The following is a 12,212-nucleotide window of genomic DNA, read 5'->3' on the forward strand; positions in this document are numbered from 1 at the left end:
ATTCCCCTGGGTTCCATCCCCATACTCGCAAAAAATATAAATAAATAAATAAATAAATAAATAAAATAAAAAGGCCTAGCCAGGCGTGGTGGAGCACGCTTGTAATCGCAGCATTCAGGAGGCTGAGACCAGAGGATCACAGTTCGCAGACAGCTTCAGCTACTTAGTGAGGCCCTCTGCAACTTAGTGAGACCCTGTTTCAAAATAAAGAATAAAAAATAGGGCATGGGGTGTAGCTCAGAGGTCAAATGCCCCTCGGTTCCATCCCCAGATACACACACACACACACACACACACACACACACACACACACACACACAAAGGCCTGTGGTAGCGTGGAAGTAAAATACCCCTGGGTTCAATCCTCAGTACAAAAAAAAAAGTATTTTCTTTTTTTGTGTGTGTGGTGGTACTAGGGGTAGGACCCAGGGGCTTTTCTACCTCCGGGCTATACTCCCAGACCTATTTTATATTTTATTTGGAAACAGGGTCTCACTAAGTCGCTGAGAGCCTCACTCAGTAGGTGAGGCTGGCTTCGAACCTGTGCGATCCTCCTGTCTCTGTCTCCCAAGTGCTGGGATCAAGAGCATGCGCCACCACGCCTGGCCAAAATATTTATTTTCAAGAGGGCTGAGATGGAGCTAAATTGTAGAGTGCTTCATCTAGCATGTGTGAGGCCCTTGGTTTGATCCCCAGCACCACACACAAAATATTTTCAACAAAAGTACAAAGGCAGTTCATTGAGAAAAAAAATGGGAGTTCCTATTTCAACAAATGGTTTTCAAAAAATTCAGTATACATATTTAAAAAACGCTGGAGGCTGAGATACAAGGATTGCAGGTTAAAGCCAGTCTCAACAATTTAATGAGGCCTTCATCTTAGTGAGACTCTGTTTCCAAATCAAAAATAACATAGGGCCGGGTATGTAGCTCAGAGGTAGAATGCCTCTGGGTTCAATCCCTAGCACGCGCACGCGCACACACACACACACACACACACACACACACACACACTCAATAAATACCTCAAACATATATACAATTAACTCAAAATAGAAAAGACAAGCCACAGAATGGGATAAAATATTTATTTACAAATATCTGGAAAAGAACTTGTATTGAAGACAGGAGGATTGTGATTCTCAGTCAGCCTCAGCTACTACCTAGTGAGGCCCTTTGCAACTCAGCGAGACCCTGTTTCAAAATAAATAATAAGAAATAGGGCTGGGGTGTAGCTCGAAGTTAGAATGCCCCTGGGTTCCATCCCTAATATCACAAAAAGAAAAGAACTTGCATTGAGAATATGAAAGAACTATCAAAACAAATGTGAGGCAAAAGCTAGCTACTTCACCAAAGAAGAAATACAGATGGCAGATAAACACATAAAGAGTTGTTCAATATATCTAATCATGAGTAAACTGCAAATTAAAACCACAATAAACCCGGTGTGGTGGCATATGCCTGTAATCCCAGGACTTGGGAAGAGGCTGAGACAGGAGGATCACTGGTTCAAGGCCAGCCACAACAATTTAGTAACACCCTGTTTCAAAATATAAAGTAAAAAGGGCTGGGGGTGTAGCTTGGAGGTAGAATGCCCCTGGGTTTATTACCAAAAGAAACCCCAGACAAACAAACAAACAAACAACCCACAATGAAGCCAGCTACCGGGAGACAGACACAGAAGGAACACAGATTTGAGGCCAATACGTGTGTGGTAACTTAGTGAGACTCTGTTTCAAAATAAAAAATAAAATAGGAGCCGGGCGTGGTGGCGCACGCTTGTAATCCCAGCATTTGGGAGGCTGAGACCGGAGGATCGTGGTTTGAAGACAGCCTCAGCTACTATATAGTGAGGCCCTTTGAGAACCAGTGAGACCCTATTTCAAGATAAAGAATAAAAAATAGGGCTTGGGGTAGAACTTGGAGATAGAATACCCCTGGGTTTCATCCCCAATACTTCAAAAGGGGCTTATTTTAGTATATATAAATTATACTTTAATTTTTTAATTTTTGTGGTACTGGGGGTTGAACTCAGATGCATTCTACCTCAAAGCTACACCCCCAGCCCCATTTTATTTTTATTTTGGAACAGGGTATCACTAGATTTCGGAGTTTCACTACTTGCTGAGGCTGTCCTTGACTCTGTGAGCCTCCCGTTTTAGCCTCCCAAGTACTGGGATTTACAGGTATGTACCATGACAACCAGCTCTCTTAAATTTTTAATTAAAATAAGGAGCTTCCAGGTAATCTAGAATAACTGCATCTGTAGTAATCCAAATCTCTCTATATATACTCCAAAAACTATACAGATCACTCCAAGTGTATATAAAAACACACACATACACACACACAGAGCCGATGCATTCAGTAGAACTTGTAAGACAAAACAGTGACTACCATACATTTCTAATTACCTACGGTAAATAACCAATTCCAGCTCAGCCGTCTTTCACACTCTTGCCATGAACCCTTCTGGAGTATGAGGAGGGTCTGAAAAAACAGAACAGAGGAGGGGAGTGGAGAGACTAAAGGTGAGCTGAAATCATGCTGAGAGAGAAAAAATCCAGAAATACTGAAGAAATACTACCAAAGAAACACTGAAGAGCTGGCCAGAGCTATGAGCGCACCTGTTATAGGAGAGGTGTGAGGGACCCAATGTGAAGGTCACAGAGTTGGATCTGAGGGCCAGTAAAGAGGGACGAGGAAGTGTCATGCAGAGATGAGGTGGTCAAAGGGGGAAAGAAGGGGAAACTTCAGACCATGTAAGACAAAGAATGGCTAAAATAAAGACAAATCAGACCATACACCATCCCTGTCTACAGTACCGAAAGAAAAATCAGCCATTTAGTGTAGCATGTCCTATCACTCTCAGAACCTCATGCTCTTGCAGGAGACTAAGGGAAGCCACCTGCTCCTTAATCCTGTCCTCAAACAGGAAAAAACAGCCTGTATCCATTCAAAGCCTCTTTAAGAACAATGCAAAATGAGAAGTCTTCCTTGACTGGGGCTGGGGTGTAGCTCAGCATTTCCTTGCAGGTGGGAGGCCCCAGGTTCCATCCCCTGTACTGCAAAAGCAAACAAACAAACAAGGAATCCAAAAGCAAATGCAAGCAACAGAATGGTCACTTCATGATGCTGACAGCAAAATGATAAAGTAGGCAGCTTCAAGCTCTCCTCCTCCCACAGAAATATAAAGAACTAGAAGAACTAACAGAGCTAGCTTTGCCAAAACTCTGGAAGCCAGCCAAAGGTTTGCAGCAACCTAGCAGAAACAGAATCAGGAAAAACTTTAAGATGGTAGAAAAAAAGCCTGCAGCCTTTCTCTCTCTCTCTCTCTCTCTCTCTCTCTCTCTCTCTCTCTCTCTCTCTCTCTCTCCCTCCCCCTCCCTCCCTCCCTCCCTCCCTCCCTCTCTCCCTCTCCCTCTCCCTCTCCCTCCCTCTCTCCCCTGAGAATTGAGCCCAGGAACATTCTACCTGCAAGCTACACCCTCAGCCTTTGTTTCTTTTTCCTTTCGTAACAGAGTCTTGCTAAGTTGCCAAGGGTCTCAGGTGGTTCTTCCTCTAAGCTATATCCCTAGCCCTTTTATTTTTTATTTTGAAACAGGGTCACACTGAGTTGCTGAGGGTCTCACTAAATTGCTGAGGTTGGCCTCAAACCTGAGCTCCTCCTGTCTCAACCTTAGAATTACTGGGATTGCAGGCATGGGCCACCACGCTGGGCTCTGTAGTGTTCTTTACTTGTCCTCGTCCCACCCCATCTGAAGCAAAGCAGCAGCTGCCCACGTTCCCAGTGTGGGTCTCGGACCCTGGAGGGAGCAGAGCAGACTTTATTCATAAGTCAACCTGTGCTGCTCTAACCTGCCTGTGGCTACCAGAAAGACTGGTGGAAGGTGCTTGCCTTTGTTCCGCCTAACTTGGAATGCAGGGTGGAAAAGCAGCGGGCATTGCTCACCAGGCTGCAAGGCCAACGACCAACCTGCAGGTGCCTGGGGCAAAAGACTCTAGCCAGACATCTAGTAAACTGCCTGCAGCCCGAGTGGAGCAGCTGCAGGAGTCTCCTGAATATTAATGTAAAGGGAATGGAGAGAGCCACTTACATGCCCAGGACCGGACACACACAAGTAACCTGAGAGCCTTCTAAGCTTTCCCTGCAGGCTGGCCCGCAGGTTCCACGAGAGCCTGGCTGAGGGTTGCAAAGCCAAACTGTAAAGGCATGGTGTTTTTTTTCTTCTTCTTTGTTCTAGCTCTGGGTGTTCAACAAACTAATAATAGATCCAAAGATGCAAATGGGATGAAAGTAAAAGGATGAAAAAACATTCCATGCAATGGTATCCCAAAGAAAGTTTGATTGGTTATCCTAATATCAGATGGAGCAGACTTTAAGACGGATACTACTGCAAGCGTCAAAGACTAGCTGGGTGTGGTGGCGCATGCCTGTCAATCCCAGTACTTGGGAGGCTGAGATAGGAGGATCATGGGTTCACTGCCAGCCTCAGCAACTTTTTATTTGTGTGTGTGTGTGTGTGTGTGTGTGTAGTACTGGGGATTGAATCCAGGGGCATCCTACCTCCAAGCTACATCCCCACCCCTATTTTTATTTATTTTTAAAATTTTGAAACAGGTTCTTGCTAGGTTGCTGAGAGTCTCACTATTTGCTGAGGTTGTCCCGGGACCTGCGATCCTCCTGTCTCAGCCTTCCGAGTACTGGGATTATAAACTGTGCACTATCATGACTGGCAACTTAATGAGACTTTCAGTAACCTAATGAGCCAATTTCAAAACAAAAAGGGTTGGTGATGTAGCTTTGAGACAGAATGTGCCTGGGTCCAATCTCCAGTAACACACACACACACACACACACACACACACACACACACATGGGTCAATTAACTCATTTTGTCCCATCATTCCGGATGTGGAACACCTATAAAAACTTAAAAATACTCTATTTATACTTCTTTTTTTGCGGTACAAGAGATGAAACCCAGGGGCATTCTACTTCCGGGCTATACTCCCAGCCCTATTTTTTATTCTTTTTTTTTTTGTGGTACTGGGGGTGGAACCCAGGGGCTTTCTACCTTTGGCTATACTCCCAGACCTGTTTTATATTTTATTTGGAAACAGGGTCTCACTAAGTTTCTGAGAGCCTCACTAAGGCTGGCTTCAAATCTGTGTGATCCTCCTGTCTCAGCCTCTCAAGCTCAGGGATTACAAGTGTGCGCCACCATGCCCGGCTCTACGTTTTATTCTTTATTTTGAAACAGGGTCTCACTGAGTTGCAAAGGGGCTCACTAAGTAGCTGAGACTGTCTGCAAACCGCGATCCTCCTGTCCCAGCCTCCTGAATGCTGGGATTACAAGTGTGCTCCACCATGCCTGGCTTATATTTACAATAACATAATACAAGTATTATTTTATAATGTTCATGTAATACATATAAGCTATACATTGTGATTTCCAACCTATTTTAATGCATCTGGGTCAATTTCATTGAAATATTTGCAGAACTGAAAATTTAGGACCTAATGGGTTAATTGAGAATACATAACAAATAGAAACATACATAAAAGTAATGACACAGAAACCCAGCTGTGCAGGCTTGTAATCTAAGTACTTGGGAGGCTGAGACAGGAGGGTCACAGGTTTGACAGGCAACCTCAGCAACTAGTGAGATTTTCATCAACCTAGGGAGACCCTGTTTCAAAATAATAAAATAAATAAAATTGGGCTGGGGATGTACCTTGGAGGTAGAATGCCCCTGGGTTCAATCCCTAGTACCACACAAAAAAGTAACATATAGCCCCCAAAATATAAAGCAAAATTTGACAGAATAGAAGGGAAAACTACTTCTATGATAATAGCTGGAGACCTTAATGCACTACTTCCAATAATGGACAGAACACCTAGCCGGGCATGGTACACACCTGTAATCCCAGTAGTTGGGAGGTTGAGACAGGAGGGAGGATCTCAGGTTCAAAGACAGTCTCAGCAACTTAATGAGACCCTGTTTCAAAATAAAAAAGGGAGCCGGGCGCAGTGACACATGCTTGTAATCTCAGTACTTGGTAGGCTGAGACAGGAGGATTGCAGGTTTGCAACCAGCCGCTGCTAAGACTTAGTAAGGCTCTCTGCAACTTAGAGAGATCCTGTTTCAAAATTAAAAAAAAAAAAGGCTGGGTGTAGTGGCGCACGCTTGTAATCCCAGCATTTGGGAGGCTGAGACAGGAGAATCCTGGTTCGCAGCCAGCCTCAGCTACTACTTAGTGAGGCCCTCCGCAATTCAGGGAGACCCTGTTTCAAAATAAAGAATAAAAAATTGGGCTGGGAGTGTAGCTTGGAGGCAGAATGCCTCTGGGTTCCATCTCCAGTATTGCAAAAAATATAGGTCTGTGGCATAGCTCTGAGGTAGAATGCTCCTGGGTTCAATCCTTGGAACCCTCTTCCCTCGAAATGGAGAGAACATCCAGATGGAAGATCAGTGAGAAAAAAGTCTAAAAATATAGAAAGCAACTAGATCTAACAGACATGTGACAGAAGACATTCTTCTCAAGTGCACATGGAACATTTTTCAGGATACACCATATGTTACATCACAGAACAAATCTCAACAAATTTAAAAAGATTAAAAGCATGTAACCTATCTTTTCAAATAGCAATGGCAGGGAACTAGAAATCAATAAACAAAAACTGGAAAATTCATACATACATGGAGATTAAACAACATACTTAAAGGGAATGAACCCATGGGCATTCTACCTCTGAGCTATAACCCAGTCCTATTTTAAGTTTTTCATTTTTTGGTGGTACTGGGGGTGGAACCCAGGGACTTTTCTACCTCCGGGCTACACTCCCAGACCTATTTTATACTTTATTTAGAAACAGGGTCTCACTAAGTTGCTGAGAGCCTCACTAAGTAGCTGAGGCTGGCTTCGAACCTGTGCGATCCTCCTGTCTCAGCCTCCCAAGTGCTGGGATTACAAGCGAGTGCCACCACACCCAGCATAAATTTTTTACATTTTGAAACAGGGCCTTGCTAAGTTGTTAAGGCTGGTCTTGAGCCTGTGATTGTCTTGTCTCGGTCCTTCAAGTACTGGGACTACAAGGGTGCGCCATCGTGCCTGTTTGAACAACATATCTCTAAACAACCAATGCATCAAAGAAGAAATCACGAGGAAATTAGAAAATACTTTGAGAGAAATGAAAATAGAAACACAGCATACTGTAATATATGGGATAAAGTAAAAAACAAGTGCCAAGAGAGAAATTTATAGCCATGAACACATCAAAAAGGAGTCTCAGAGTTTGGGGAGGCTTAGACAGGAGGCTTGCAGGGTCACGGCCAGCCGCTGCTACTTAGTGAGGCTCTCGGCAACTTAGTGAGACCCCGTTTCCAAATAAAATAGAAAATAGGGCTGGGGGTGTAACCCAGAGGTAGAGAAGCCCCTGGGTTCCACCCCCAGTACCACACACACATACACACACAAAAAAAGTGGACCTCAGCCAGGCATGGTAGGACAGGTCTGTAATCCCAGTACTTGGGAGGCTGAGACAGGAAGATTACAGGTTCGCAGCCAGCCTCAGCAACATAGTGAGGCCCCCTGCAACTCAGTGAAACCCTGTATAAAAATAAAGAATAAAATAGGGCTAGGAGTGTAACTCAGAGGCAGAACACCCCTAGTCAATATCCAGTACCACAAAACAAAACAAAAAAAAAAGAACTCACTTAACAACCTATATTTACAACTCCCAACTCACAGATGTGTCTCTATTCTTCATTCTGGGTCCTGATGGTTTATGCTGAGGAAGAGACTCCTGGTGGGCTATATTCAATAGCTTAGGCTATTGAAATGACACAAGACAGGGCTGGCCAGGCCAGGAAAACTCATCATGTGATTGGAGGGGGTCTCAGTTCATTTTTGCTTCTGTGACAGAGTACCTGAGACTGAATATTTATAATAAAAATTGATTGGCCCACACTTGTGGAGGCTGGGAAGTCCAAGATCAAGGGGCTAGCACCTGGAGAGGCAGATGGTAAGTGGGGGCCAATCTCATCTTTTTCTGTGTGTGTATGATATTGGGGATGGAACTGGGGATGGAACTGAGGGACATTCTACCTCTGAGCTACACCCTCAGGTCTATCTTTTTATTTTGAAACAGGTTTACCTCAGTTGTGGAGTGCCTCATTAAGTTGCTGAGGCTGTCCTTAAACCTGTGATCCTCCTGCCTCAACCTCCCAAGCACTAGGACTACAAGCATGCACCAACATGCCTGGCCCAAACTCATCTTTGTGTGTGTGTGTGTTGTGTGTGTGTTGTGTGTGTGTGTGTGTGTGTGTGTGTGTGTGTGTGTGTGATACTGGGGGCATAACACATGGGCTTTACTACCTCTGGGCTATACTCCCAGACCTTTTTTTAAAAATATTTTATTTGGAAACAGGGTCTCACTAAGTTGCTGAGAGCCTCACTAAGTAGCTGAGGCTGACTTCGAACCCGTGCGATCCTCCCGTCTCAGCCTCCCAAGCACGAGGATTACAAGTGTGCGCCACCACGCCCGGCTCAAACTCATCTTTTTTAGTAGCACCAATCCCAACCATGAAGGTCCAATGCTCTTATGGCCTAATCATCTCTTAAAGGGCTCCACCACTGCTGTCTCCTTTCTTTTCTTTTCTTCCTTCTTTCTTTCTTTCTTTCTTTCTTTCTTTCTTTCTTTCTTTCTTTCTTTCTTGTACTGGGAATTGAACATAGGACCCTCTACCTCTAAGCAACACCCACAGCCTTTTTTTATTTTGAAACAGGTGTCACTAAATTGCCAAAGTTGGCCTTGAACATGAGATCTTCCTGTCTTAACCTCCCAAGTACTAAGTTGGGTGTGGTGGCGCACGCTTGTTATCTCTGCATTTGGGAGACTGAGACAGGAGGTTTGAGGATGGAGGACAGCCTCAGCTACTTAGAGAGGCCCATGCAACTCAGTGAGACCCTGTTTAAAAATAAAGGAAAAAAATAGGGTTGGGGTGTAGCTCAGAGGTAGAATGCCCCTGGGTTCCATTCCCAGTACTGCGAAAAAAAATTCATAACCTCCCAAGTACTAGGATTACAGGTATGTATTACCATAGCCAGCTCCTACTTTTTTGGGGGTTGGAGGTACTAGAGATTGATCCCAGGAGCATTCTACCTCTGAGCTACACTCTTAGACCTTTTTTAAAATTTTTAATTAATTATTTATTTATTTAGGTGGTATTGGGGTTCCTGGAAGCCTTTCTACCTCCAGGCTATACTCCCAGAACTATTTTACACTTTTTAAATTTAGAAACAGGGTCTCTTAAGCCAGCGCGGCTGGCTTCAAACCTGCAAGACCCTCCTGTCTCCACCTCCCAAGCGCGGGGATTACAAGGGTGAACTACCACGCCCAGCCATTTTTTTTTTCGTTTTGAAACAGGGTCTCACTAGGTTGCTGAGAATCTCACAACATTACTGAGAATGTCCTTGAACCTGTGATCCTCCTGTCTCAGTCTCCTGAGTGCTGGGATTACAGGCATGTGCCACAATACTCAATGCAAGATAACTTTAAATATATCAACTATATTGTTAAAAAAAAATCTAACAAGAATAACAACTTTTTTCTTTTTTTTTCTTTTCTTTTTGCGGTACTAGGGATGGAACCCAGGGGCATTCTACCTCCGAGCTACACCTCCAGCCCTATTTTTATTCTTTATTTGGAAACAGGGTTTCACTGAATTGCAAAGGGCCTCACTAAGTAGTAGCTGAGGCTGGCAATGAACCACAATCCTCTTGTCTCAGCCTCCCAAATGCTGGGATTACAAGCATGCACCACCATGCCTGGCTTCTTTCTTTCTTTCTTTCTTTCTTTCTTTCTTTCTTTCCTTCTTTCCTCCCTTCTTTCCTTCCTTCCTTCCTTCCTTTCTTTTTTTTGTGGTACTGGGGATGGAACCCAGGGGCATTTCTTTAAAAAAAAAAAGGATATACTAGTGGCCCAACAGATATATGAAAAATGTTCAACATCACTAATCCATAGGGGAAATACAAATGAAATCCACAATGAAATGAAACCTCAGATTTGTCAGAATGTCTATTATCAAAAATATAAAAGAGCCGGGCGTGTTGGCGCACGCTTGTAATCCCAGCATTCGGGAGGCTGAGACCAGAGGATCGCGGTTCGCGGACAGCCTCAGCTACTTAGTGAGGCCCTCTGCAACTTAGACCCAGTTTCAAATTAAAGAATAAAAAAACTAGGTCAGGGGATATAGCTCGGAGGTCAAATGCTCCCAGGTTCCATCCCCAGACCTGCAAAATACAATAAAATAAAGTAAAATAAATATATATAAAAGATAGCCAGGCATGGTAGCACACACTTGTAATCCCTGTGCTTGGGAGGCTGAGACAGGAGGATCGCACAGGTTCGAAGCCAGCCTCAGCTACTGAGTGAGGCTCTCAGCAACTTAGTGAGACCCTGTTTCCAAATAAAGTATAAAATAGGTCTGGGAGTATAGTCTGGAGGTAGAAAGCCTCTGGGTTTCACCCTCAGTACCACACACAAAGGAAAATATAAAAGATAACAAGTTTAGTAAAGATATGGATAGAGCTGGATGTGGTAGCACACACTTGTAATCCTAGTACTTGGGAGGCTGAGACAGGAGGATCACAGGTTTGTGGCCAGCCTCAGCTACTTAGTGAGGCCCTATGCAACTTAGTGAGACCCTGTTTCAAAATAAAGAATAAAAAATAGGGAGTCAGGTGTGGTGGCGCATACTTGTAATCCCAATACATGGGAGACTGAGACAGGAGGATCACGCAGGTTTACAGCTAGCCTCAGCTACTTAATGAGGCTCTCAGAAACTTAGATAGACCATGTTTCCAAATAAAATATAAAATAGGTCTGGGAGTGTAATCCAGAGGTAGAAAGCCCCTGGGTTCTACTCCCAGTACCACAGAATAAAAATAGGACTGGAGATGTAGCTCAGAGGTAGAAAGCCCCTAAGTTTAATCCCTAGTACCAAAAAATTTAAAAAATTAAAATAAATAATAATAGGGATGGGGTGAATCTCAGAGGTACAATGTCCCTGGGTTCAACCCCCAGTGCCCAGTGCCACACACACACACATACACACACACACACACACACACACACACACACACTGATAAAATACCATCATATATCTACTATAATGACTAAAATAAAAATACATTTCTAAGTATTGACATAAATTGAAGCCTCTGAAGCTCTTACACATTGCTCATGGAACTCAAAAATGGCTCGGCCACTCTGGAAAACACTGGCAGATTCCTAAAAAAGTTAAATATGCACTTACCATTTGAAAGAGCAATTCAGTGTTTACTCTGGAGAAATTAAAACATGTCCACACAGAAACCTGTGTGTGGATATTTACGTAGCTCTACTAATAAGTGCCCCAAGCTGCAAATAGTCTAAGTGTATTTCAACACGTGAATGCTTAAGTAAGCTAGGGAATGTCTACGCCATCAACTACTACTCAACAATAAAAAAGAACTATGAAACACCCAACAACTTGGATACATCTCCAGGGGATTGTGTCAAATGAAAAAAGGTCCAATCCAAAAATAGCACATAATATGTGATTCCATTTAAACTGTACACTCAAAATACCAAAACTTCTGAAATAGAGAACACAGTAATTGCCAGGAGACTGGGAATGCGTCCAAGGGCAAAGGGGCAGTAAATGTGGTCTTGAGGAAAACTTAAAGTGATAGCATCATCCTGTGCCTATTTATATCAATGTCAATATCCTGATTGTGATATATTGTATTAGCTTTGGTAGGCGTTATCATTTGGGGAAACTGAGGAAAGGGGATATAAAACCTATCTGTATTATTCTTTAAACTATATATAAATCAATCTCCTCAAAGGTAAAAGTGTGTGTGTGTGTGTGTGTGTGTGTGTGTGTGTGTGTGTGTGTTAGCTACTGGGAATTGAACTCACGGGCATTCTAATTCTGAGCTATACCCCTTCCCCTATTTTTTAATTTATAATAGTGAAACAGTCTCATCTACTTGCTGAGGGCCTCTCTAAATTGCTGAGACCGGCCATGAACCTGCAATTCTCCTATCTCAGCCTCCCAAGTACTGGGATTACAAACGAGCACCACTGCACCTGGATCATTTTTGTTTTAAAACCTTTACAGCTAGCACACTGGCACATGCTTGTAATCCCAGTACTTGGG

This window comes from Muscardinus avellanarius, assembly GCF_963383645.1.
Source record: "Muscardinus avellanarius genome assembly, chromosome: X".
Classification (NCBI taxonomy): Eukaryota; Metazoa; Chordata; class Mammalia; order Rodentia; family Gliridae; genus Muscardinus; species Muscardinus avellanarius.